This window comes from Pleurodeles waltl, chromosome 7, assembly GCF_031143425.1.
Source record: "Pleurodeles waltl isolate 20211129_DDA chromosome 7, aPleWal1.hap1.20221129, whole genome shotgun sequence".
Taxonomy (NCBI): Eukaryota; Metazoa; Chordata; class Amphibia; order Caudata; family Salamandridae; genus Pleurodeles; species Pleurodeles waltl.
In genome coordinates this window covers 1354752873-1354777046 of record NC_090446.1, presented here as the reverse complement: position 1 = coordinate 1354777046, position 24174 = coordinate 1354752873, and the positions used below count along the sequence as shown (strand labels likewise).

General features: G+C 43.8%; 1 non-coding gene across 1 annotated transcript; it reads right to left on the bottom strand.

Moving 5' to 3' along the window:
• Window positions 1-457: 457 nt before the first annotated feature.
• On the bottom strand, window positions 458-577 carry LOC138247537 (small nucleolar RNA SNORA54). The gene has a single exon (XR_011194566.1). It is a non-coding gene; the product is annotated as a small nucleolar RNA SNORA54 (small nucleolar RNA).
• Between the last annotated feature and the right edge of the window lie 23597 nt (window positions 578-24174).

Sequence of the window (24174 nt, the reverse complement as noted above, 5' to 3'; positions counted from 1 at the left end):
CAGACACCTCTTGACCACACAATACTGTTCAACGGGAGCCATGTAAACATTTCACAATAACCGCACTGGCATAACGTAGACAATACGAACTGGCAGAAGGGAGACAAATCAATCCCGCTTTTTTGCTGTCTCACTAAGGATTTCTTGGGCATTTCGTGGAGGAAGTTCAACAGAGGCCAGCCGTTTTGAGCCGCGACCTCTTGGCTTTACCAATTTCTTGTAAACTTGTGATAGAAATTTGCGTCATCTGCCAACTGAACATATAATAATGCGCAAACATTGGTAGTTTACAAATGTTAAATTCAAAGTATTGATTAAAAAGTAAAACTGCACATCAACATCCTTTGCATTACTAATAAAAACCTGTATTTCCTAAAACAAGTTAATTTCTTATTTTCATAGCCACGTGAGGCTCATTAAAAATAACACTTAAACATTTTATCTATTACAAAATTATTAATGTTCCAAATTAAGTAGACAAACAAGTACTGGATGTCAGTTTATATTTGGGTTTAATCTAGCACTGGAATGGAACCCAACTGCCCAGTAGAATGACAGCAGGTTACGAACAGTGCAGAAATACATCCTGAAATAGGATGACAACCAGCCATCTAAACTTCGAAGGACCCGTACGTTGTCAGTGACAATCCCTATAACGGACGCAGTTTGTCCGTATTTTTGGTTGAGCAACAAGCTGTGCTGTTCCCCTACAGAAAGCGCGTGAGTTCTGCATAACTCATGAGGAAACATAAATGGCCTTCAATGGGAAGAGCAGCCCCTCCCAACCTCGCACTCATGATCATCATACATACCCACTGTCATTCTATTCGCGGCTGTCACATACACGTGTCCCAGCCTAGAGCAGGGAAATCTGCTATCCAAAGGCTCTAGCATCGCGCCAGGGGTGGGTGAAGGGCCTTAGGTGAGGGATTTACTTTTTGAGAAATATTCTAAAGACATCAGTCTGCGTAGCACAGCGTCTAAGTAGTTCAGTGGGATAATGTACCTCCTTGCAAAGCACAAGGTGTAACATGGAGGTGAAAAACGTGTTTATGTAAATGCTTCAGTGAGTTACTGCTGTGGTCAGTTCCATGTTAGTAGCAGTTCTCCCCCCCCCCCATCTCGTTATTCCAAGGTTGCTAAACAGAGCTATGCAAGATAAAAATGAATACCCACTAGTAAAAACAACCCCAGCCTCTAGATTGGTTTTAAATTTTGAGTTACTCAAGACCAGGCACTCTTAACATGCCTACCAGTATGGATGACACGTGACTCCTTTACCTTGTAGCCATCGTCTTGAAAATTTCATACACACCGACTTGCACACTCACACGATTCACTGTCTCCGTCTAATATGTATGTGATAAACTTGCAGTGAGCAGTGTTAAGTAAATAAAATATACGAGAAACTATGTAGAGATTACCACCATTGGAGGGCGGAGTTAAGGGAATGTGTTGCTTAGTTGGTCTTTTGGGGTCTGGCGCCAACAAAGACTACAAAGCCAGCTGCAAACGACCCCGTAAATTGAAACATGTTGATTGTACCCGATACAATCCGACTCTCAACAGCTAGAATTCACCTGGTAAGATAAATACTAGCCAAGAGTGATTTTTCTTGTGTGTGTGTGTGTGTTGGGGGTTGTTAGATGCAGGTTTTGGTACCGAACCAAAAACGCAAGACTTTCTGAGGAGTATTTGTAGGTTTGTCGTGCCGATATTCGTAACAAAACCTATAACTGCGACACGTGCAATAACAGGATTTACCGCACATTTGAATTAACCGGCCAGCTCAAAACGAGAACCGTAAGAAAAGCCGTGGGGCGGGCAGTAACGCCTCTCAGCAAATATCACGGCGTGGGGTACCTAACTTGGGGAAATTTTAGGCACCTCAAGCAACTGAAACTATCAACAAACAGCTTAGAAACCAGGATGGCTCACCCTGCCACAAAACTCTTACCTCGCGAGCCGCGGCGAGGAAAAGACAAACATGCGGGAGGGAGAGCTTTTTATAACCTTCTGCAGTTCTCGTGTGCGTCACTGAAATGTCTGCTTTGCAGCCAATTAAAGTCCGAGAAGCAGAAAGCTACGACCAATAGAAAAACAACGTCTCCGGTGGGGGTGGGTAATCATATAGGATTTCTTCCGGGGTCACAGATACGCAGTTTTTCTCAAATTCTATCTCGTAGCAAGCTTCGATATTACAGCAGCCTTGGTATTTCTTGTGGATATCAAAGAACAGTCTCGATTAAATGATTCAAGTGCAAATACTAGACAGAGCACCACCAATTCTCGCGAAAGGTAGTATTGCTCAAACTAGAAATGAAAGAAGGACGCGTACTCTGGCCGATGCCAGGTGCGGAAACGTAGCGGCCATATTGGATAAGAACGTGTGTGTGTGTGTATATATATATATATATATATATATATATATATATTTTTTTTTTTTTTTTTGAGAGGGTGCTCTTTCAGACAGCTGCTTTCTCTATGTCGGCGCTCCCATGTCCCTATGTGTACCCCCTACGCCAGTGGGTGCTCTTTCAGACAGCTGCTTTCTGTATGTTTCAATGAGTGAGGAGTCACAGCTTATGCTTAACCCGTTCGCTGACAGGCCTTTTCCCTCTCAGGTGCCAGGGACTTTATGGGCTATTTGGGGCAGTTCGCGCTTAAGTCATCATAACTTTTTGTCCACAAGCTACCCACACCAAATTGGCGTCGTTTTTTTTTCAAACATCCTAGTGATTCTACAGGTACCCAAACTTTTCCCCTGAAGGAGTCCAAGAAATTTGCCAAAATACAGCAAAAATCTAGTTTTTTTCAAATAATGCAAAAAAGGGCTTTAGAAGAAGTCTTGTGTTTTTTTTCTTTGAAAATTGCATCAACAAAGGAATTGCGGTGCTAAAATAAACAGGCAGACTTGAATAACAAAATCCAATTTTTCAACACAATTTAGGCATTTTACTGGGACATACCCCATTTTTATGATTTTTTTGTGCTTTCAACCTCCTTTCAGTTAGTGACAGAAATGGGTGTGATACCAATGCTGGATCCCCAAAAGCTAAACATTTCAGAAATGTAGACAACATTTATAATTCAACAAGGGGTCATTTGTGTAGATCCTACAATGTTTTCCTACAGAAATAACAAGTGAAATAACAAATATTGAAATTGAGGTGCAAAAAAACAGCCATTTTTCATGTCATGAATTTATATTACATATCCACTACATGCCATCCATGGTAAAATAAGTTTTGTCAAGTGCCCTCTCTAGCACACCAGCACACCTCGAGTATGTGAGGTCCCACTGTTGCGGGCACCATATCATACATACACACAAGCAGCAAGCGTTCTCTGTACATTGGTAACAAAACCAAGCATAACAACATCCAACAACCCCACCTGTCTTTGGGCAGTGAAGCTGTGTTACCCAGTCTATAAAAACTATGGTAACACACTTGCATAACTCTCCATGCTTCGATACTGTAGATATTAAAATCCGTTAAAACAACACTTTACACGTACATGATTGTCAATGCTTTGCTAGACAACATTATGTTGCAGTTGCCACAAGGCCGAAACATTTAATTTAATTCTACAAGGCCTAGGGCACATAGTCCCTTCTGCTCCTGCCAGTATGTAGAATTTAACAGTGTAATAGTCGGTAAAGGTCCCTCAACAGTAGCCAACACCAACATGTAAGCAAACTCCATTGCCAGCACAAAAGATAAAATAAACTTTGTCCTCATGCACAAATCGGCATTTCTCAGGGAACATAAGGAAGCATCTCTAATTCAAAGCCTGTAGATTTATTTTCAATAGACATTTTCACAAATTCAGTGCATTATGAGTATGATTGAGAAAAACTACAATTAGTTTTGCCGCTACGTTTGCATATATAAGTCGCAGGATCTCGCCACTGTCCCTATAATTGAAAAAGTGAGCAAAACTTGCATGTGGCTGTGCACTGGCCCGCATACGGTGGACATGGCTCGATGTGCTCTGTCAATTCTGAAAAATTTGGAGATTACTTGTATAAGCATGACAGGCATAAACCATTCCTCCAGAACGGTTTCTACAGACCGTCCCTCTGCCTTCTCTGGAAACCACACAAAAAGCAAAATAATCATCTTCATTCTTACATCGGAATCTTAAACTGGTAGGTCGCCGATATTCTCCACTATGGTCACTCTGTCTGGCAATTTACAAAGGTCGGCCCACTGAAGGTTTATCAGCCAAATCTTTGTTGCCAGCTCAGAAAAAATGCCTTTGATTGCGTCCATGACATCTGATAAGGAAGGGCACTGGGTCACTTGTGTCGGGTTAGATTCATGCTTGACGCTTGTCCGAATGTCCCATGTGGTTTCTGTCACTGTTGTTGCATGAGTATAGTTGATAATTTTGTTGGCCTTTAGCAGTTGCATTGTCTTATGCTTCAGCATTTTTACTATGGACATCTGAGGGACTCCCAATGGTATTAGTTCCAATTAGGCAAGGCAAACACCAGCAGCACACTCCAACGGATAAGGCTGTAGTCCATTTTTAGAAAGGTGCACAGTAAAACAGAGGGTGCTCCAACACCCTCAAGCCGATGACACACTACTTGTCTACTAGGTGCTTGTGAGCATTTTAATAAAATGCAATCCGGGGACTGCCCTGGGGGGGCGGTCCACGTATTCATAACCTTAAATGTGGAGTTCAGTCACAGGCCCTCAATAAACTGTGCTGAGGTAAACAGTAGTACCGCCCGCTGTTAGTGGTCATCCACGGACATCATTCAATACTTCAAATGCCCCCTTTTAGCATTTTTTCACAGTATATAGGAGTTTTTCATAAGAACATATTCTCCGCTGGCTCAGTAAGTTTCTTAAAAGAGGCAGGAGGAATGGTAGCAAAGACACTGTTTACTGCCAGTCAGTCTTAGCGCTGCATATTACTGTGTCAAGTCACCAAGATCAGTATTGCCAGCAGCCTATGAGCAGTTTACAGTATATCTTTGCTCACTGCAGGGCCAAGGTACACAATTACTGAGGGCAGGCCAGGATGCAAGAAACAGACTTTACGCCCCCCTTCAATCAGTCCTCCCTCTCTGGGATGAGCTGTCTGTCGGCTGGTGAGCATCATTAAATACCTTGTTTAAATACCTAGACACTTAGGGTGAGTCCGCCACGTCGCAGACGCCCGCATCTGCTCGTCTCACCCATTCTGCCCTACGGTCCATAGCGTTGCCGGATCGGTGTCTTTTTAGGTCATACAACTGTTCCCAACAACTTTCGGAAGTGTGCTAGAGGGTGCACATATCTTGTTCTCTCTAGCATCCCCCACGTAGGCAAAGGTTGCAGCCCCTTGTCCTCATCACAGCATGTCTACCAGGGCTCCTTCCAGAACCTAACCCGGGGATGCCACTGTGAACCCCACCGCCTCCCCACTCCCCCCCAATCGTCTGCTTGCTACACGCCTGGGGGGATGTAATAAAAAAAGGGAAATGCACACTTGTTCCCCCATCCACTTCTACAATCCTGCATGGAAAACAAGTTTGTCTGATGAGGAGGCAAAGTATTAGGATGGGCAGCTGCACGCAGTCTATCAAGCACTCATGCAGCTGTGTCTGACATCCATGTTATCCACAGCACTGACCTCTATTCATCATCAGGGACTCAGCGTGGTAGGATCTTCGTACAATGCACCCGTGCAACATATGTCTGTATGTGGGGGGGGGGGGGAAAGAACATAACATGAGGGTGGATCAATCTGGGTTTATTTTTTCAATGGTAGTAGCTTCTACTGTAGCATCTAGCTGGACATCTTGCTGCCCACACCATTCAATTGAATACGTGTTAATCCAATAAGTAGTTATTAATGAAGTAAACCTATGATTGTTGACATTTACATTATTGAATGCATTTAATACACAATATTCTGTTAATGTTGACTGTTGGAATTAAAAAGATGTCATTAAAAAAAAGACAAAAAAGTGACAAAACCCTTCACACATTGTTGTCAATATGTATAAGAGAACTGCCTATGGCCATCTGTATGCTAAAGAGCATTCGAAAATTCACTATGCACTCATCACAATTTAAATTTCCTGCAGTACCTGGCATATCCACCAAAGGTGATTCTACTGGGACAGAAGCTGTAGATTCTTGAATGATAACGCTTTATGTAAAAGATTAAAGGTTACACCAGTACAAAATGTTTTCAAAAAAGTATTGACGGCATTATACATCCCACGTAGATTAATAACACATCAACCCACATTATAAACTACGTTACCAAGCTGTTTTTTTTAAACATTTCTGAAATGTGGATCGGATGGCCAGTATGAATCCAAACCACTTCCACCCTTATCGAATCAAACTTGGGGCCTCATTACGATCCTTGGAGGTCCGCGGACCACCACGCTCGTGTTGTCCTCCAGACTGCCTTCAATGATGCGGTCCAGATGGCCACATTGGAACTTTGGTGGGCGGACCTCTCAGGGCAACGCCGTCAAGCTGGTCTGAAAACCTCACTTCAGTCTGTGCCATGAACAGCCGTGGCAGTGCTGACTTCGTCAACAACATGCGGATCATGCCACTCTCACCTCCAGCCTTTACATGGCGGTTTCCACCATCATGAAGAAGATGGCGGTGAAGTATGCAGGGTGCTGGGCGGGGGGGCCGCTACACTGAACATGTGCATGGCATGAGCATTGCAGGGGTCCCCCTGTCTACCGTCAGAATGTGGCCGGTCTGCTGTCCAGAAAATGTGGATTTCAAGAATGCTCATGCACCCTGCGTGCTTCACCATTGCAGCGTCAATTGTGAAGCCACCTTACCATTGTTATAAAGGGCAGAAGACTTGCTTTCTCGTCGTCCTCCCAGTGGGAAACTCTAAATATGCCCAGTCTGAAGACCGCCTGGTCACCGGCAGTCTCCTCTCTTCATGGGATGTGGGAGGAATTTCAGCATGTCAGCCTCGTAATGAAGCCCTAAATTTGGATGATTCAGAAAAAATATATATATTGTCCTTCTAAAACCATACACCTTCACCAGCTAAATTTCTGATCCTTTATCTCACCTTTAAACATGTTTTTTATATTTTTATATATTCACTAGGTTGTGATCTTTAAAAATACCCTGACCCATACATTTGTCTTACATATACAAAAAAGCATACCCTTTGAAGTATTGATGATGGTGCTCGACTTGTAAGGCCTCAACATGTCAATATTCAAAGTTCTAGACAAGGGCACGTTACTGGCATTGGCCAATTTAACTCGCTTTTCATTAATTTCTGTGATTCTGTATGGTCCGGTAAATTTAGGCTCCAAAACTCCACCTTTCCTTGTACTCCTCTTGCTGTTTTTTAGGAGCACCAACTGTCCTTCTGCAAAGGTGCATGGCTTATATCGCTTCAACACCCTCTTTTTATATTTTTCTTTCTGCTTCTCCTGAGCAATCTCAATATTCATCTTGGTCTGACTCTGCAACTCTGCTCTTTTACTTTGCATTTCATCCATAATGCCTACATAGTCTGACTCAGTCGGTAGGGTAAAATCAAGCTATGAAGAAAACATAAAAGGGTAATTATTAATCGTGGTTATAATAACTACTAGTCAAGGATTTGGAAGTGCAAATAAAATATTGAAGTGCAGGTGGTAAAAGGAAAATTATGAAAAGCAAATAACTATTTCACCTTACATTTCTCTCAAACATATATTTGTAACATAAAATCTGGTATTTAAAAAAGTAGATGTTAGGTACAACAAAGGTGATGGAGCAAAAGTAAACCATATAGTTATCAGAACACCAACAGTGGCTACTAGCAATTCATTGGATAAACCAACTACTAAATAAGCCAATGTACAGTCGAAAGATGCATAGGGAGGTAATGATTTGAAAAAAATACCAACAAATAATAACTGTTTTTCAAATATAATACACATTTATTTTTTCATACCAGATCCTCTGCAACCTCACATGGAAATCTTGCTTCCCCGCCATACATTAGCTTAAATGGAGAGACTTTTGTAATTGTATGTGGCTTCGACTGCAAAGCAAACAAAGTATGATCCAAGTACAAGTCCCAGTCGTTTTGATGTTTGTTCACATATTTTGATAACGTGCTGTAAATGATAGATATATGTGTGTGGACATAACAGTATTTTGCTTGACCATTTATAATTAAAGTGTTTATGATTCAAATTTAAAAAATACAAATTTTTCAGTTTTTCGCTGGTTTTACTTAGAATTTAAAAAAGTTTTGAAAAGCTGTCATAATACCATTAACAATTAAAAATTAAATACAAGAAATAAATTTGCAGTTAACATGTGACTTACATTTATTTTTTATTAGCTTTATGTCTTTATGTTGGCATTTGTGCGCTTATCTAATCCGTTAGTCTGCGGGCGTCAGAGTCACCAGATCCTCGTGCACGTTCCCAACACTTCCACCACAAGACAGCTCCAATACTCTGATTAGATTTATCACAGAGTCTAAGAGAGTCCAAGTGAGGAAAAGGGGATTAGGATGGGAACAGCTGGAAAGGAGACCTGTAGGAAGCAAAAGGTTAAAACACAACATCAAAATTACATCTCATGAAATCAGTACCATGCTACAACTCTAAGCTTCGTCTTTTCCGAAAAAACATGAACAACCCTAGAATAATCCTAAAACTGACGAGGCTTTAGATGACCGAATACCTGAGGAGGAAACAGGAAAAGTTAAATAGGACTTTCAGATTCGAGTACTTTCTTTAGCATGAGAATCAGGAAACACTCTGAGCAATTTCTAAACAACCATATGAATCTCCTTTTAGGAATACATATCAGGAACACACAGCATTACATCTAGAACTCTGGTATTGTTGTGTTCATCTCAGAAAAAAACATTGGGAAGTAAATTGCGCACATTGCAGATTTTTATATGAGTATTAAACACCATAAAGGTTTGTGCACCATGAAATCACACAACGTAGATTCAAGGAATAAATCACGCGACGTGTCAACTTGAAATGCTAGCAAGAAAATGTCTTAGAATGGTAGCGCACAGTAACTTACATTATTTATACACGAGGAAAGAATTGCGCGTCTTGCCGATTCAAATGCCACCATACAAAAGCCAAGAAATGGTAGCGCAGAATGAATAACATGAAAAAACACTCAAGGAAAGAATCGCGCGTGTTGCCGATTCGAATGCCACCATGTAAATGCCAGAAAATGGTAGCGCACAATGAACAGCATGAATTACACACGAGAAGTGAATCGCGCGTTTCGCCGATTCGAATGCCACCATGTAAATGTCAAGAAAAGGTAGCGCGCAATGAACAACAAAGTTAAATGCTCATGAAACGAGTTGCACGTCTTGCCAACTCGTAAAACATCATGTAAATGTCAAGAAATATCAGCGCGCAATGAACAATAATGTAATAACGAAGTCAAATCTTTATGGAATAAATTGCGCGTCCTCCCTATTTGCAAACCACCATACAAATGTCAAAAAATGGCAGCGCACAAGTAATCTGTTATTCATTTAAGAATTAAAATCAAAAATATGAAGATTCTCAATTACGGTGTTGGGAAATGTCCAAACACCGTCTTACCGCCTAGAAACAGTGATCACCAATGAGAGGTGAGTGCAGAAGACTGAAAAATCCAAATAGGCCGCCGGGACAGGAGCTCAGGAAGAAGCTGCTGCTCTGCACCAGGATCTCTGAATAGTGAGCACTGGAAGTTGGGCTGACTCTCTTTTATAGAGTCTTGGACCAGCCTAGAACCACGCCCAGGCATGTTACAGGGAAAGTCTCCAGAAGGCCCTGGAAAGGGACCACACCTAACACACTCTGAATGTCTGCAGCAATACATTGTAAATGTTCAGTATTTATAAGCACCTTAAAAATGAATCTTTTGGATGGAATTCTGCAATGCAAAAGTTTAAACAATAACATATCATCACAATGCATAAATTACTTTATCTTGCGAGTGTTGGGTTTTTGCATTCTAGATGCCCGTAGAGCGCGCACTGTCCTGGTGTTGACAGTACTCCCCTCTCCCAGGCGCGCTCTAGGGCCTGGTTTATCTGGATTGAGACGATGAAAGCGTCTCACAAGTACTGGAGCATGAACATCAGATGCGGAAACCCATGAATTACTTTCAGGGCCATAACCTTTCCATGAGATTAAGTACCATAGGTTACGCCTTCTCAGTTTAGAGTCCAACACTTTCTTGACTTCATATTCTTCTTCCCCCTGTACTAGAACAGGAGCTGGATGAGGGCGGACCTTTTGGACTGCCTTTTTTAAGAGGGAAGTATGGAACACTGGATGAATCCGTAATGATTTTGGCAATTGTAGTTTATAGGTCACAGGATTGATTTGCTGAAGAACAGTGTAAGGACCTATAAATTTGGGGTTGAACAATGATTTCTGGCACAGCTGGAGTGAGAGAGCTTTCTTGAGGAATTTTCTGAGGAAGAGTCAATTTTCTTGACATGTTGAACATGTTCATTCTCATTGTCTGAGTAGATCAAAATGTCATCAATGTAAACTATGGCAAAGATATCGAGGTACTCTCTAAGTACGTCATTTAAAAAAAAAATGAAATGCTGCTGGAGCATTGCACAGACCAAAAGTCATGACGGTGTATTCAAAAAGGCCATATCTTGTTTTGAATGCCGTTTTCCATTCGTCACCCTCTCTCATTCTGACCAAATGGTAAGCACCTCGAAGATCAAGCTTCGTGTAGATTTTTGCTTTCTTTACTTGTTCCAGTAAGACCGGAATTAGAGGCAAAGGATATTTGTTCTTGATGGTGATTTTATTCAAGCCCCTATAGTCGATACAAGATAGAAGCTCTCCGTTCGCTTTTGTAACAAAAAACAAAGGAGAAGCTGTGGGAGACTTAGAGGGGCGGATGAAACCATTCTCTAAGAATTTATCCAAGTATTTTCGTAAATGTTGATTTTCATGTTCTGACAGGGCATACACATGACAGTTGGGAAGTATTCCCCCTGGGACTAGATCAATTTGACAGTCATAAGATCTATGAGGAGGTAAGTTCTCTGCTTCCTTCTCATCAAATACATCTTTATAAGACGAATACTGTTTGGGCAACTGAACTTCTTTCTCTGCGGCGGTAGCTATGTAAGAATGGCGAACTTCCGATTCTTGAGTCCTTTGGAGACAATGTTCTTTACATAGCACTGATGAGAACACGATCTTTCGTTCAGCCCAATTAATCTCTGGATTGTGATGAGTTAACCATGGCAAGCCAAGGATGATCCCATACTGGGGAGCATGGATCACGTCAAGGATGAGTTCCTCTTTATGTTTCTTTCTTTGATTTTTACCTTCACAAATTATTGTCAAGGGGACAGTCTGAAGAGTTATCGGACCTCCAGTCAAGAGTTTTCCATCAACTGCCTGGATGGTTTCTGGAGTCTTCTTTTCAATACATGAGATCCCCCATGCACGAACCAATTGGGCGTCAACAAAGATTCCGGTAGCCCCAGAGTCGACTAGAGCCTTCTTGAAATAGGGCATTTTCTTGACCTGAACTCTTATTCCCAATTTTAGATGTTTGGATTGTGAAGGATCCACGGTGACACCCAAGAGCAACCCTTCTCTGCAACTTGGGTTGTTTAGATTTACCAATTCGACTGATGCATTGGTTGCAACTTTCTGAACTGGGCCTCGCTTGCTCTTTGTTTTGATTGGACAATCTTTGGCGAAATGACCTTCCGCCCACAATAGAGACATTGCCCATTTTTTCTGCGTAGGTCCTTTTCGTCTTTGGTCAAAGGTCTCCTGATGGTTCCAATTTCCATCGGTTCCGGCATTCTTTCTCTCTGAGTTCTTGAGTCTTTGTTATCATGAGCATGCCAAGAATGTTTTTCAGTCTTTTTACGCGTTCCTTTTCGTTCATTTAAACGATGATCAAGCCTCAAGACAAGGTTTATTAAATCTTGACAGTTTGCGGGTTGTGGGTCGATTTGCGCTAAGATGTCTTTTAGCTCCTCTTTGAGTCCCCTGTAAAACAAGGCCGCTTGTTTTTCTTCAGGCCAGGATGTCTCAGCGACCAGCCAATTAAAGTTGGCTAAATATGACACTAAGGGCCTGATTACGACCCTGGCGGTAAAAACCGCCAGGGCCGTGGTCCGCGGGAGCACCGCCAACAGGCTGGCGGTGCTCCTTTGGGCATTCTGACCGCGGCGGTACAGCCGCGGCCAGAAACGGAAAGTCGGCGGGGATTCCGACCCCCATACCGCCATCCTGTTCCTGGCGGTTTCGGCCGCCAGGAACAGGATGGCGGTATGGGGTGTCGTGGGGCCCCTGGGGGCCCCTGCAGTGCCCATGCCAATGGCATGGGCACTGCAGGTGCCCCCGTAAGAGGGCCCACTTAGAATTTCAGTGTCTGCTGAGCAGACACTGAAATTCGCGACGGGTGCTACTGCACCCGTCGCACCCCTTCCACTCCGCCGGCTCCATTCGGAGCCGGCTTCCTCGTGGAAGGGTGTTTCCTGCTGGGCTGGCGGGCGGCCTTTTGGCGGTCGCCCACCAGCCCAGTGGGAAATCCAGAATGACCGCCGCGGTCTTTTGACCGCAGTACGGTCTTCTGGCGGTTCCCGCTTGGCGGGCGGCTCCCGCCGCCAGCCAAGCTTGGAATCACCACCATAGTCCTGATTCCCTTGGCGTAAGTCTAATAATTCACGATCTGCTGACTGTGTTACAGTTCTACGATCGAAAACTCTCTCAAATTCGTGAACAAAATTTTTCCGGCTGTACAACAGGGGACTATTTTTACGCACAAGAGGAATAGCCCCGGTAGCTGCAACTCCAGACAGATATGACAACAAGAAAGCTACTTTAGACTGGGCATCGGGGAAAGTATGTGGTCTGCAGGTGAAGTGAAGTTCCACTTGAACCAGAAAAGATTGCGCTTTCAAGGGACCACCTGAGAAGCGTTCTGGGGGAGCTAAAGGAATGGCTGAAGGAACATTGAGGGAAATGTTAGTCGGACTACCTCCAGAAGTCTGAGAAGAAGTACCTGGCCAAGACACACCTGTGGGACTTTGTTCTTTCTTCTCAACCTTATTCTGTAACTGACTCACCCTCTCAGCTAGACTATTTGTCAAATCCTTTGATGATACCACTTCTGACTGGAGCTGGGTGATAGCCTTGACTAGCTCGCCCAGTGTGGCCATGCTGAGAACATACACAAACCAGGAGGATAATAATTTGTGGGCTCACTATTCTGTCAGAGTCACCAGATCCTCGGGGTCCGTGCACGTTCCCAACACTTCCACCACAAGACAGCTCCAATACTCTGATTAGATTTATCACAGAGTCTAAGAGAGTCCAAGTGGGGAAAAGGGGATTAGGACGGGAACAGCTGGGAAGGAGACCTGTAGGAAGCAAAAGGTTAAAACACAACATCAAAATTACATCTCATGAAATCAGTACCATGCTACAACTCTAAGCTTCGTCTTTTCCAAAAAAACATGAACAACCCTAGAATAATCCTAAAACTGACTAGGCTTTAGATGACTGAATACCTGATGATGATAGTCAAACAAACCAAAGAAGGGTGTAACGCCAGTAGAAGTGTGGAAGGAGTTGTTGTAGGCTAACTCAGCTAAACAGAGCATTGATGTCCATGAATTAAGTGCTTTTTAAGCATAAGCACGTAGGTATTGCGTCAAAGTCTGATTTAGTCTCTCCGTTTGACCATCTGTTTGAGGATGGTGGCTAGTAGATAGGGTAGATGTCACTTGGAGTGTTTTACACCATGTCTTCCAGAAGTTGGAGGCAAATTGCGATCCCCGATCGGAGAGGATCACTTTTGGCAGGCCATGATAACGAACCACTCTATTCAGTAAGATAGTTGCCAGTTCGCTAGAGGTGGGTAATTTCTTACAGGCAATGAAATGTCCATATTTCGTGAGACTATCTACTTCCACCAGAATTACTGAATGCTGTTGAACCACTGGCAGACCTGTAATAAAGTCTAAAGAGATGTGTTCCCACGGACGACTTGGGGTTGGGAGTGGGTGTAACAACCCTCTCGGTTTTGAATGACTTGTTTTAGTGCGAGCACAGACTTCGCAGTTGTTTACCATTGTTTTTACATCCTTTGTTAAGGTAGGCCACCAAAAATAGCGTTGGATTAATTCAAGAGTTTTAGGAGTACCAGGGTGACCTGCTGTAGGTATAACATGCAACCAATGAAACACTATCTTGCGAAGTTTGGTAGAGGGCACGAACAAACGAGCATCGTAAAAGGGTAATCCTTGCTTGATTGATCTTTTCGGATCTGCTTGGGCCCACGCCTGCCATTTTTCAACAGTGAATGAATTGCGGATGTCTTCAAAGAAATCTTCTGTTTTTATGATACATAGGACCTTGTCAGGAGCAATGATAGCTCTGGAGGTTTGAACTGCAGGCAATGTGGTAGACTCTTGGCGGGACAAGGCATCAGCTTTGCGATTATCTTTACCAGGCCGGAAGGTTACCACAAAATCTAACTCGGCAAAAAACAGCATCCAGCGTAATTGCCGAGGAGTCAAAAGTATGGCAGATCTCATGAATTGAAGATTGCGATGATCAGTATATAATGTGACAGTATATTTAGCTCCCAACAAATGATGTCTCCATTCTTTAAAGGCGTCACGAATCGCCAGAAGCTCTTTTTCAGCAATGACATAGTTCTGTTCGGCTTCGTTCAACTTCCGAGACATGTAAGCTACAGGATGAAGCTGACCAGTGTCTTTGTTTTGTTGTGAAAAGACTGCTCCTATCGCCACATCTGAAGCATCAGCTTCCACTATGAAAGGTCGATCTGCATCTGGATGAGTCAAGACTGAGTCAGTGGAGAAAGCTTCTTTCAAAGTTGAAAAGGCTTGGTCTGCTTCTGGGGACCATACTAATTTTTCTTTCTTTCTTAATAACTTAGTAATTGGAGCCACTGTCTGGGAGAAATGATTGATGAACCTCCGGTAAAAATTTGCAAAGCCCAGGAAACATTGTACATCACGAACAGTCTTTGGGATGGGCCATTCAGATACGGCATTTACTTTCCTTTCTGCCATCACCATACCTTGAGGGGTAAGGATAACCCCTAAAAACTCAACTGTGGTAACATGAAACTCACACTTGGTTACCTTGCAATATAAATGGTGTTTACGAAGGGCTGCCTAAATTTTCTTGACATGTTGAACATGTTCATTCTCATTGTCTGAGTAGATCAAAAATGTCATCAATGTAAACTATGGCAAAGATATCGAGGTACTCTCTAAGTACGTCATTTAAAAAAAAATGAAATGCTGCTGGAGCATTGCACAGACCAAAAGGCATGACGGTGTATTCAAAAAGGCCATATCTTGTTTTGAATGCCGTTTTCCATTCGTCACCCTCTCTCATTCTGACCAAATGGTAAGCACCTCGAAGATCAAGCTTCGTGTAGATTTTTGCTTTCTTTACTTGTTCCAGTAAGACCGGAATTAGAGGCAAAGGATATTTGTTCTTGATGGTGATTTTATTCAAGCCCCTATAGTCGATACAAGATAGAAGCTCTCCGTTCACTTTTGTAACAAAAAACAAAGGAGAAGCTGTGGGAGACTTAGAGGGGCGGATGAAACCATTCTCTAAGAATTTATCCAAGTATTTTCGTAAATGTTGATTTTCATGTTCTGACAGGGCATACACATGACAGTTGGGAAGTATTCCCCCTGGGACTAGATCAATTTGACAGTCATAAGATCTATGAGGAGGTAAGTTCTCTGCTTCCTTCTCATCAAATACATCTTCATAAGACGAATACTGTTTGGGCAACTGAACTTCTTTCTCTGCGGCGGTAGCTATGTAAGAATGGCGAACTTCCGATTCTTGAGTCCTTTGGAGACAATGTTCTTTACATAGCACTGATGAGAACACGATCTTTCGTTCAGCCCAATTAATCTCTGGATTGTGATGAGTTAACCATGGCAAGCCAAGGATGATCCCATACTGGGGAGCATGGATCACGTCAAGGATGAGTTCCTCTTTATGTTTCTTTCTTTGATTTTTACCTTCACAAATTATTGTCAAGGGGACAGTCTGAAGAGTTATCGGACCTCCAGTCAAGAGTTTTCCATCAACTGCCTGAATGGTTTCTGGAGTCTTCTTTTCAATACATGAGATCCCCCATGCACGAACCAATTGGGCGTCAACAAAGATTCCGGTAGCCCCAGAGTCGACTAGAGCCTTCTTGAAATAGGGCATTTTCTTGACCTGAACTCTTATTCCCAATTTTAGATGTTTGGATTGTGAAGGATCCACGGTGACACCCAAGAGCAACCCTTCTCTGCAACTTGGGTTGTTTAGATTTACCAATTCGACTGATGCATTGGTTGCAACTTTCTGAACTGGGCCTCGCTTGCTCTTTGTTTTGATTGGACAATCTTTGGCGAAATGACCTTCCGCCCACAATAGAGACATTGCCCATTTTTCTGCGTAGGTCCTTTTCGTCTTTGGTCAAAGGTCTCCTGATGGTTCCAATTTCCATCGGTTCCGGCATTCTTTCTCTCTGAGTTCTTGAGTCTTTGTTATCATGAGCATGCCAAGAATGTTTTTCAGTCTTTTTACGCGTTCCTTTTCGTTCATTTAAACGATGATCAAGCCTCAAGACAAGGTTTATTAAATCTTGACAGTTTGCGGGTTGTGGGTCGATTTGCGCTAAGATGTCTTTTAGCTCCTCTTTGAGTCCCCTGTAAAACAAGGCCGCTTGTTTTTCTTCAGGCCAGGATGTCTCAGCGACCAGCCAATTAAAGTTGGCTAAATATGACACTAAGGGCCTGATTACGACCCTGGCGGTAAAAACCGCCAGGGCCGTGGTCCGCGGGAGCACCGCCAACAGGCTGGCGGTGCTCCTTTGGGCATTCTGACCGCGGCGGTACAGCCGCGGCCAGAAACGGAAAGTCGGCGGGGATTCCGACCCCCATACCGCCATCCTGTTCCTGGCGGTTTCGGCCGCCAGGAACAGGATGGCGGTATGGGGTGTCGTGGGGCCCCTGGGGGCCCCTGCAGTGCCCATGCCAATGGCATGGGCACTGCAGGTGCCCCCGTAAGAGGGCCCACTTAGAATTTCAGTGTCTGCTGAGCAGACACTGAAATTCGCGACGGGTGCTACTGCACCCGTCGCACCCCTTCCACTCCGCCGGCTCCATTCGGAGCCGGCTTCCTCGTGGAAGGGTGTTTCCTGCTGGGCTGGCGGGCGGCCTTTTGGCGGTCGCCCACCAGCCCAGTGGGAAATCCAGAATGACCGCCGCGGTCTTTTGACCGCAGTACGGTCTTCTGGCGGTTCCCGCTTGGCGGGCGGCTCCCGCCGCCAGCCAAGCTTGGAATCACCACCATAGTCCTGATTCCCTTGGCGTAAGTCTAATAATTCACGATCTGCTGACTGTGTTACAGTTCTACGATCGAAAACTCTCTCAAATTCGTGAACAAAATTTTTCCGGCTGTACAACAGGGGACTATTTTTACGCACAAGAGGAATAGCCCCGGTAGCTGCAACTCCAGACAGATATGACAACAAGAAAGCTACTTTAGACTGGGCATCGGGGAAAGTATGTGGTCTGCAGGTGAAGTGAAGTTCCACTTGAACCAGAAAAGATTGCGCTTTCAAGGGACCACCTGAGAAGCGTTCTGGGGGAGCTAAAGGAATGGCTGAAGGAACATTGAGGGAAATGTTAGTCGGACTACCTCCAGAAGTCTGAGAAGAAGTACCTGGCCAAGACACACCTGTGGGACTTTGTTCTTTCTTCTCAACCTTATTCTGTAACTGACTCACCCTCTCAGCTAGACTATTTGTCAAATCCTTTGATGATACCACTTCTGACTGGAGCTGGGTGATAGCCTTGACTAGCTCGCCCAGTGTGGCCATGCTGAGAACATACACAAACCAGGAGGATAATAATTTGTGGGCTCACTATTCTGTCAGAGTCACCAGATCCTCGGGGTCCGTGCACGTTCCCAACACTTCCACCACAAGACAGCTCCAATACTCTGATTAGATTTATCACAGAGTCTAAGAGAGTCCAAGTGGGGAAAAGGGGATTAGGACGGGAACAGCTGGGAAGGAGACCTGTAGGAAGCAAAAGGTTAAAACACAACATCAAAATTACATCTCATGAAATCAGTACCATGCTACAACTCTAAGCTTCGTCTTTTCCAAAAAAACATGAACAACCCTAGAATAATCCTAAAACTGACTAGGCTTTAGATGACTGAATACCTGATGATGATAGTCAAACAAACCAAAGAAGGGTGTAACGCCAGTAGAAGTGTGGAAGGAGTTGTTGTAGGCTAACTCAGCTAACCAGAGCATTGATGTCCATGAATTAAGTGCTTTTTAAGCATAAGCACGTAGGTATTGCGTCAAAGTCTGATTTAGTCTCTCCGTTTGACCATCTGTTTGAGGATGGTGGCTAGTAGATAGGGTAGATGTCACTTGGAGTGTTTTACACCATGTCTTCCAGAAGTTGGAGGCAAATTGCGATCCCCGATCGGAGAGGATCACTTTTGGCAGGCCATGATAACGAACCACTCTATTCAGTAAGATAGTTGCCAGTTCGCTAGAGGTGGGTAATTTCTTACAGGCAATGAAATGTCCATATTTCGTGAGACTATCTACTTCCACCAGAATTACTGAATGCTGTTGAACCACTGGCAGACCTGTAATAAAGTCTAAAGAGATGTGTTCCCACGGACGACTTGGGGTTGGGAGTGGGTGTAACAACCCTCTCGGTTTTGAATGACTTGTTTTAGTGCGAGCACAGACTTCGCAGTTGTTTACCATTGTTTTTACATCCTTTGTTAAGGTAGGCCACCAAAAATAGCGTTGGATTAATTCAAGAGTTTTAGGAGTACCAGGGTGACCTGCTGTAGGTATAACATGCAACCAATGAAACACTATCTTGCGAAGTTTGGTAGAGGGCACGAACAAACGAGCATCGTAAAAGGGTAATCCTTGCTTGATTGATCTTTTCGGATCTGCTTGGGCCCACGCCTGCCATTTTTCAACAGTGAATGAATTGCGGATGTCTTCAAAGAAATCTTCTGTTTTTATGATACATAGGACCTTGTCAGGAGCAATGATAGCTCTGGAGGTTTGAACTGCAGGCAATGTGGTAGACTCTTGGCGGGACAAGGCATCAGCTTTGCGATTATCTTTACCAGGCCGGAAGGTTACCACAAAATCTAACTCGGCAAAAAACAGCATCCAGCGTAATTGCTGAGGAGTCAAAAGTATGGCAGATCTCATGAATTGAAGATTGCGATGATCAGTATATAATGTGACAGTATATTTAGCTCCCAACAAATGATGTCTCCATTCTTTAAAGGCGTCACGAATCGCCAGAAGCTCTTTTTCAGCAATGACATAGTTCTGTTCGGCTTCGTTCAACTTCCGAGACATGTAAGCTACAGGATGAAGCTGACCAGTGTCTTTGTTTCGTTGTGAAAAGACTGCTCCTATCGCCACATCTGAAGCATCAGCTTCCACTATGAAAGGTCGATCTGCATCTGGATGAGTCAAGACTGAGTCAGTGGAGAAAGCTTCTTACAAAGTTGAAAAGGCTTGGTCTGCTTCTGGGGACCATACTAATTTTTCTTTCTTTCTTAATAACTTAGTAATTGGAGCCACTGTCTGGGAGAAATGATTGATGAACCTCCGGTAAAAATTTGCAAAGCCCAGGAAACATTGTACATCACGAACAGTCTTTGGGATGGGCCATTCAGATACGGCATTTACTTTCCTTTCTGCCATCACCATACCTTGAGGGGTAAGGATAACCCCTAAAAACTCAACTGTGGTAACATGAAACTCACACTTGGTTACCTTGCAATATAAATGGTGTTTACGAAGGGCTGCCTAAATTTTCTTGACATGTTGAACATGTTCATTCTCATTGTCTGAGTAGATCAAAATGTCATCAATGTAAACTATGGCAAAGATATCGAGGTACTCTCTAAGTACGTCATTTAAAAAAAAATGAAATGCTGCTGGAGCATTGCACAGACCAAAAGGCATGACGGTGTATTCAAAAAGGCCATATCTTGTTTTGAATGCCGTTTTCCATTCGTCACCCTCTCTCATTCTGACCAAATGGTAAGCACCTCGAAGATCAAGCTTCGTGTAGATTTTTGCTTTCTTTACTTGTTCCAGTAAGACCGGAATTAGAGGCAAAGGATATTTGTTCTTGATGGTGATTTTATTCAAGCCCCTATAGTCGATACAAGATAGAAGCTCTCCGTTCACTTTTGTAACAAAAAACAAAGGAGAAGCTGTGGGAGACTTAGAGGGGCGGATGAAACCATTCTCTAAGAATTTATCCAAGTATTTTCGTAAATGTTGATTTTCATGTTCTGACAGGGCATACACATGACAGTTGGGAAGTATTCCCCCTGGGACTAGATCAATTTGACAGTCATAAGATCTATGAGGAGGTAAGTTCTCTGCTTCCTTCTCATCAAATACATCTTCATAAGACGAATACTGTTTGGGCAACTGAACTTCTTTCTCTGCGGCGGTAGCTATGTAAGAATGGCGAACTTCCGATTCTTGAGTCCTTTGGAGACAATGTTCTTTACATAGCACTGATGAGAACACGATCTTTCGTTCAGCCCAATCAATCTCTGGATTGTGATGAGTTAACCATGGCAAGCCAAGGATGATCCCATACTGGGGAGCATGGATCACGTCAAGGATGAGTTCCTCTTTATGTTTCTTTCTTTGATTTTTACCTTCACAAATTATTGTCAAGGGGACAGTCTGAAGAGTTATCGGACCTCCAGTCAAGAGTTTTCCATCAACTGCCTGGATGGTTTCTGGAGTCTTCTTTTCAATACATGAGATCCCCCATGCACGAACCAATTGGGCGTCAACAAAGTTTCCGGTAGCCCCAGAGTCGACTAGAGCCTTCTTGAAATAGGGCATTTTCTTGACCTGAACTCTTATTCCCAATTTTAGATGTTTGGATTGTGAAGGATCCACGGTGACACCCAAGAGCAACCCTTCTCTGCAACTTGGGTTGTTTAGATTTACCAATTCGACTGATGCATTGGTTGCAACTTTCTGAACTGGGCCTCGCTTGCTCTTTGTTTTGATTGGACAATCTTTGGCGAAATGACCTTCCGCCCACAATAGAGACATTGCCCATTTTTTCTGCGTAGGTCCTTTTCGTCTTTGGTCAAAGGTCTCCTGATGGTTCCAATTTCCATCGGTTCCGGCATTCTTTCTCTCTGAGTTCTTGAGTCTTTGTTATCATGAGCATGCCAAGAATGTTTTTCAGTCTTTTTACGCGTTCCTTTTCGTTCATTTAAACGATGATCAAGCCTCAAGACAAGGTTTATTAAATCTTGACAGTTTGTGGGTTGTGGGTCGATTTGCGCTAAGATGTCTTTTAGCTCCTCTTTGAGTCCCCTGTAAAACAAGGCCGCTTGTTTTTCTTCAGGCCAGGATGTCTCAGCGACCAGCCAATTAAAGTTGGCTAAATATGACACTAAGGGCCTGATTACGACCCTGGCGGTAAAAACCGCCAGGGCCGTGGTCCGCGGGAGCACCGCCAACAGGCTGGCGGTGCTCCTTTGGGCATTCTGACCGCGGCGGTACAGCCGCGGCCAGAAACGGAAAGTCGGCGGGGATTCCGACCCCCATACCGCCATCCTGTTCCTGGCGGTTTCGGCCGCCAGGAACAGGATGGCGGTATGGGGTGTCGTGGGGCCCCTGGGGGCCCCTGCAGTGCCCATGCCAATGGCATGGGCACTGCAGGGGCCCCCGTAAGAGGGCCCCACTTAGAATTTCAGTGTCTGCTGAGCAGACACTGAAATTCGCGACGGGTGCTGCTGCACCCGTCGCACCCCTTCCACTCCGCCGGCTCCATTCGGAGCCGGCTTCCTCGTGGAAGGGTGTTTCCCGCTGGGCTGGCGGGCGGCCTTTTGGCGGTCGCCCACCAGCCCAGTGGGAAATCCAGAATGACCGCCGCGGTCTTTTGACCGCAGTACGGTCTTCTGGCGGTTCCCGCTTGGCGGGCGGCTCCCGCCGCCCGCCAAGCTTGGAATCACCCCCATAGTCCTGATTCCCTTGGCGTAAGTCTAATAATTCACGATCTGCTGACTGTGTTACAGTTCTACGATCGAAAACTCTCTCAAATTCGTGAAATTTTTTTTTCCGGCTGTACAACAGGGGACTATTTTTACGCACAAGAGGAATAGCCCCGGTAGCTGCAACTCCAGACAGATATGACAACAAGAAAGCTACTTTAGACTGGGCATCGGGGAAAGTATGTGGTCTGCAGATGAAGTGAAGTTCCACTTGAACCAGAAAAGATTGCGCTTTCAAGAGACCACCTGAGAAGCGTTCTGGGGGAGCTAAAGGAATGGCTGAAGGAACATTGAGGGAAATGTTAGTCGGACTACCTCCAGAAGTCTGAGAAGAAGTACCTGGCCAAGACACACCTGTGGGACTTTGTTCTTTCTTCTCAACCTTATTCTGTAACTGACTCACCCTCTCAGCTAGACTATTTGTCAAATCCTTTGATGATACCACTTCTGACTGGAGCTGGGTGATAGCCTTGACTAGCTCGCCCAGTGTGGCCATACTGAGAACATACACAAACCAGGAGGATAATAATTTGTGGGCTCACTATTCTGTCAGAGTCACCAGATCCTCGGGGTCCGTGCACGTTCCCAACACTTCCACCACAAGACAGCTCCAATACTCTGATTAGATTTATCACAGAGTCTAAAAGAGTCCAAGTGGGGAAAAGGGGATTAGGACGGGAACAGCTGGGAAGGAGACCTGTAGGAAGCAAAAGGTTAAAACACAACATCAAAATTACATCTCATGAAATCAGTACCATGCTACAACTCTAAGCTTCGTCTTTTCCAAAAAAACATGAACAACCCTAGAATAATCCTAAAACTGACTAGGCTTTAGATGACTGAATACCTGAGGAGGAAACAGGAAAAGTTAAATAGGACTTTCAGATTCGAGTACTTTCTTTAGCATGAGAATCAGGAAACACTCTGAGCAATTTCTAAACAACCATATGAATCTCCTTTTAGGAATACATATCAGGAACACACAGCATTACATCTAGAACTCTGGTATTGTTGTGTTCATCTCAGAAAAAAACATTGGGAATTAAATTGCGCACATTGCAGATTTTTATATGAGTATTAAACACCATAAAGGTTTGTGCACCATGAAATCACACAACGTAGATTCAAGGAATAAATCACACGACGTGTCAACTTGAAATGCTACCAAGAAAATGTCTTAGAATGGTAGCGCACAGTAACTTACATTATTTATACAAGAGGAAAGAATTGCGCGTCTTGCCGATTCAAATGCCACCATACAAAAGCCAAGAAATTATAGCGCACAATGAATAACATGAAAAAACACTCAAGGAAAGAATTGTGCGTGTTGCCGATTCGAATGCCACCATGTAAATGCCAGAAAATGGTAGCGCACAATAAACAGCATGAATTACACACGAGAAGTGAATCGCGCGTTTCGCTGATTCGAATGCCACCATGTAAATGTCAAGAAAAGGTAGCGCGCAATGAACAACAAAGTTAAATGCTCATGAAACGAGTTGCACGTCTTGCCAACTTGTAAAACATCATGTAAATGTCAAGAAATATCAGCACGCAATGAACAATAATGTAATAACGAAGTCAAATTTTTATGGAATAAATTGCGCGTCCTCCCTATTTGCAAACCACCATACAAATGTAAAAAATGGCAGCGCACAAGTAATCTGTTATTCATTTAAGAATTAAAATCAAAAATATGGAGATTCTCAATTACGGTGTTGGGAAATGTCCAAACACCGTCTTACCGCCTGGAAACAGTGATCACCAATGAGAGATGAGTGCAGAAGACGGAAAAATCCAAATAGGCCGCCGGGACAGGAGCTCAGGAAGAAGCTGCTGCTCTGCACCAGGATCTCTGAATAGTGAGCACTGGAAGTTGGGCTGACTCTCTTTTATAGAGTCTTGGACCAGCCTAGAACCACCCAGGCATGTTGCAGGGAAAGTCTCCAGAAGGCCCTGGAAAGGGACCACACCTAACACACTCTGAATGTCTGCAGCAATACATTGTAAATGTTCAGTATTTATAAGCACCTTAAAAATGAATCTTTTGGATGGAATTC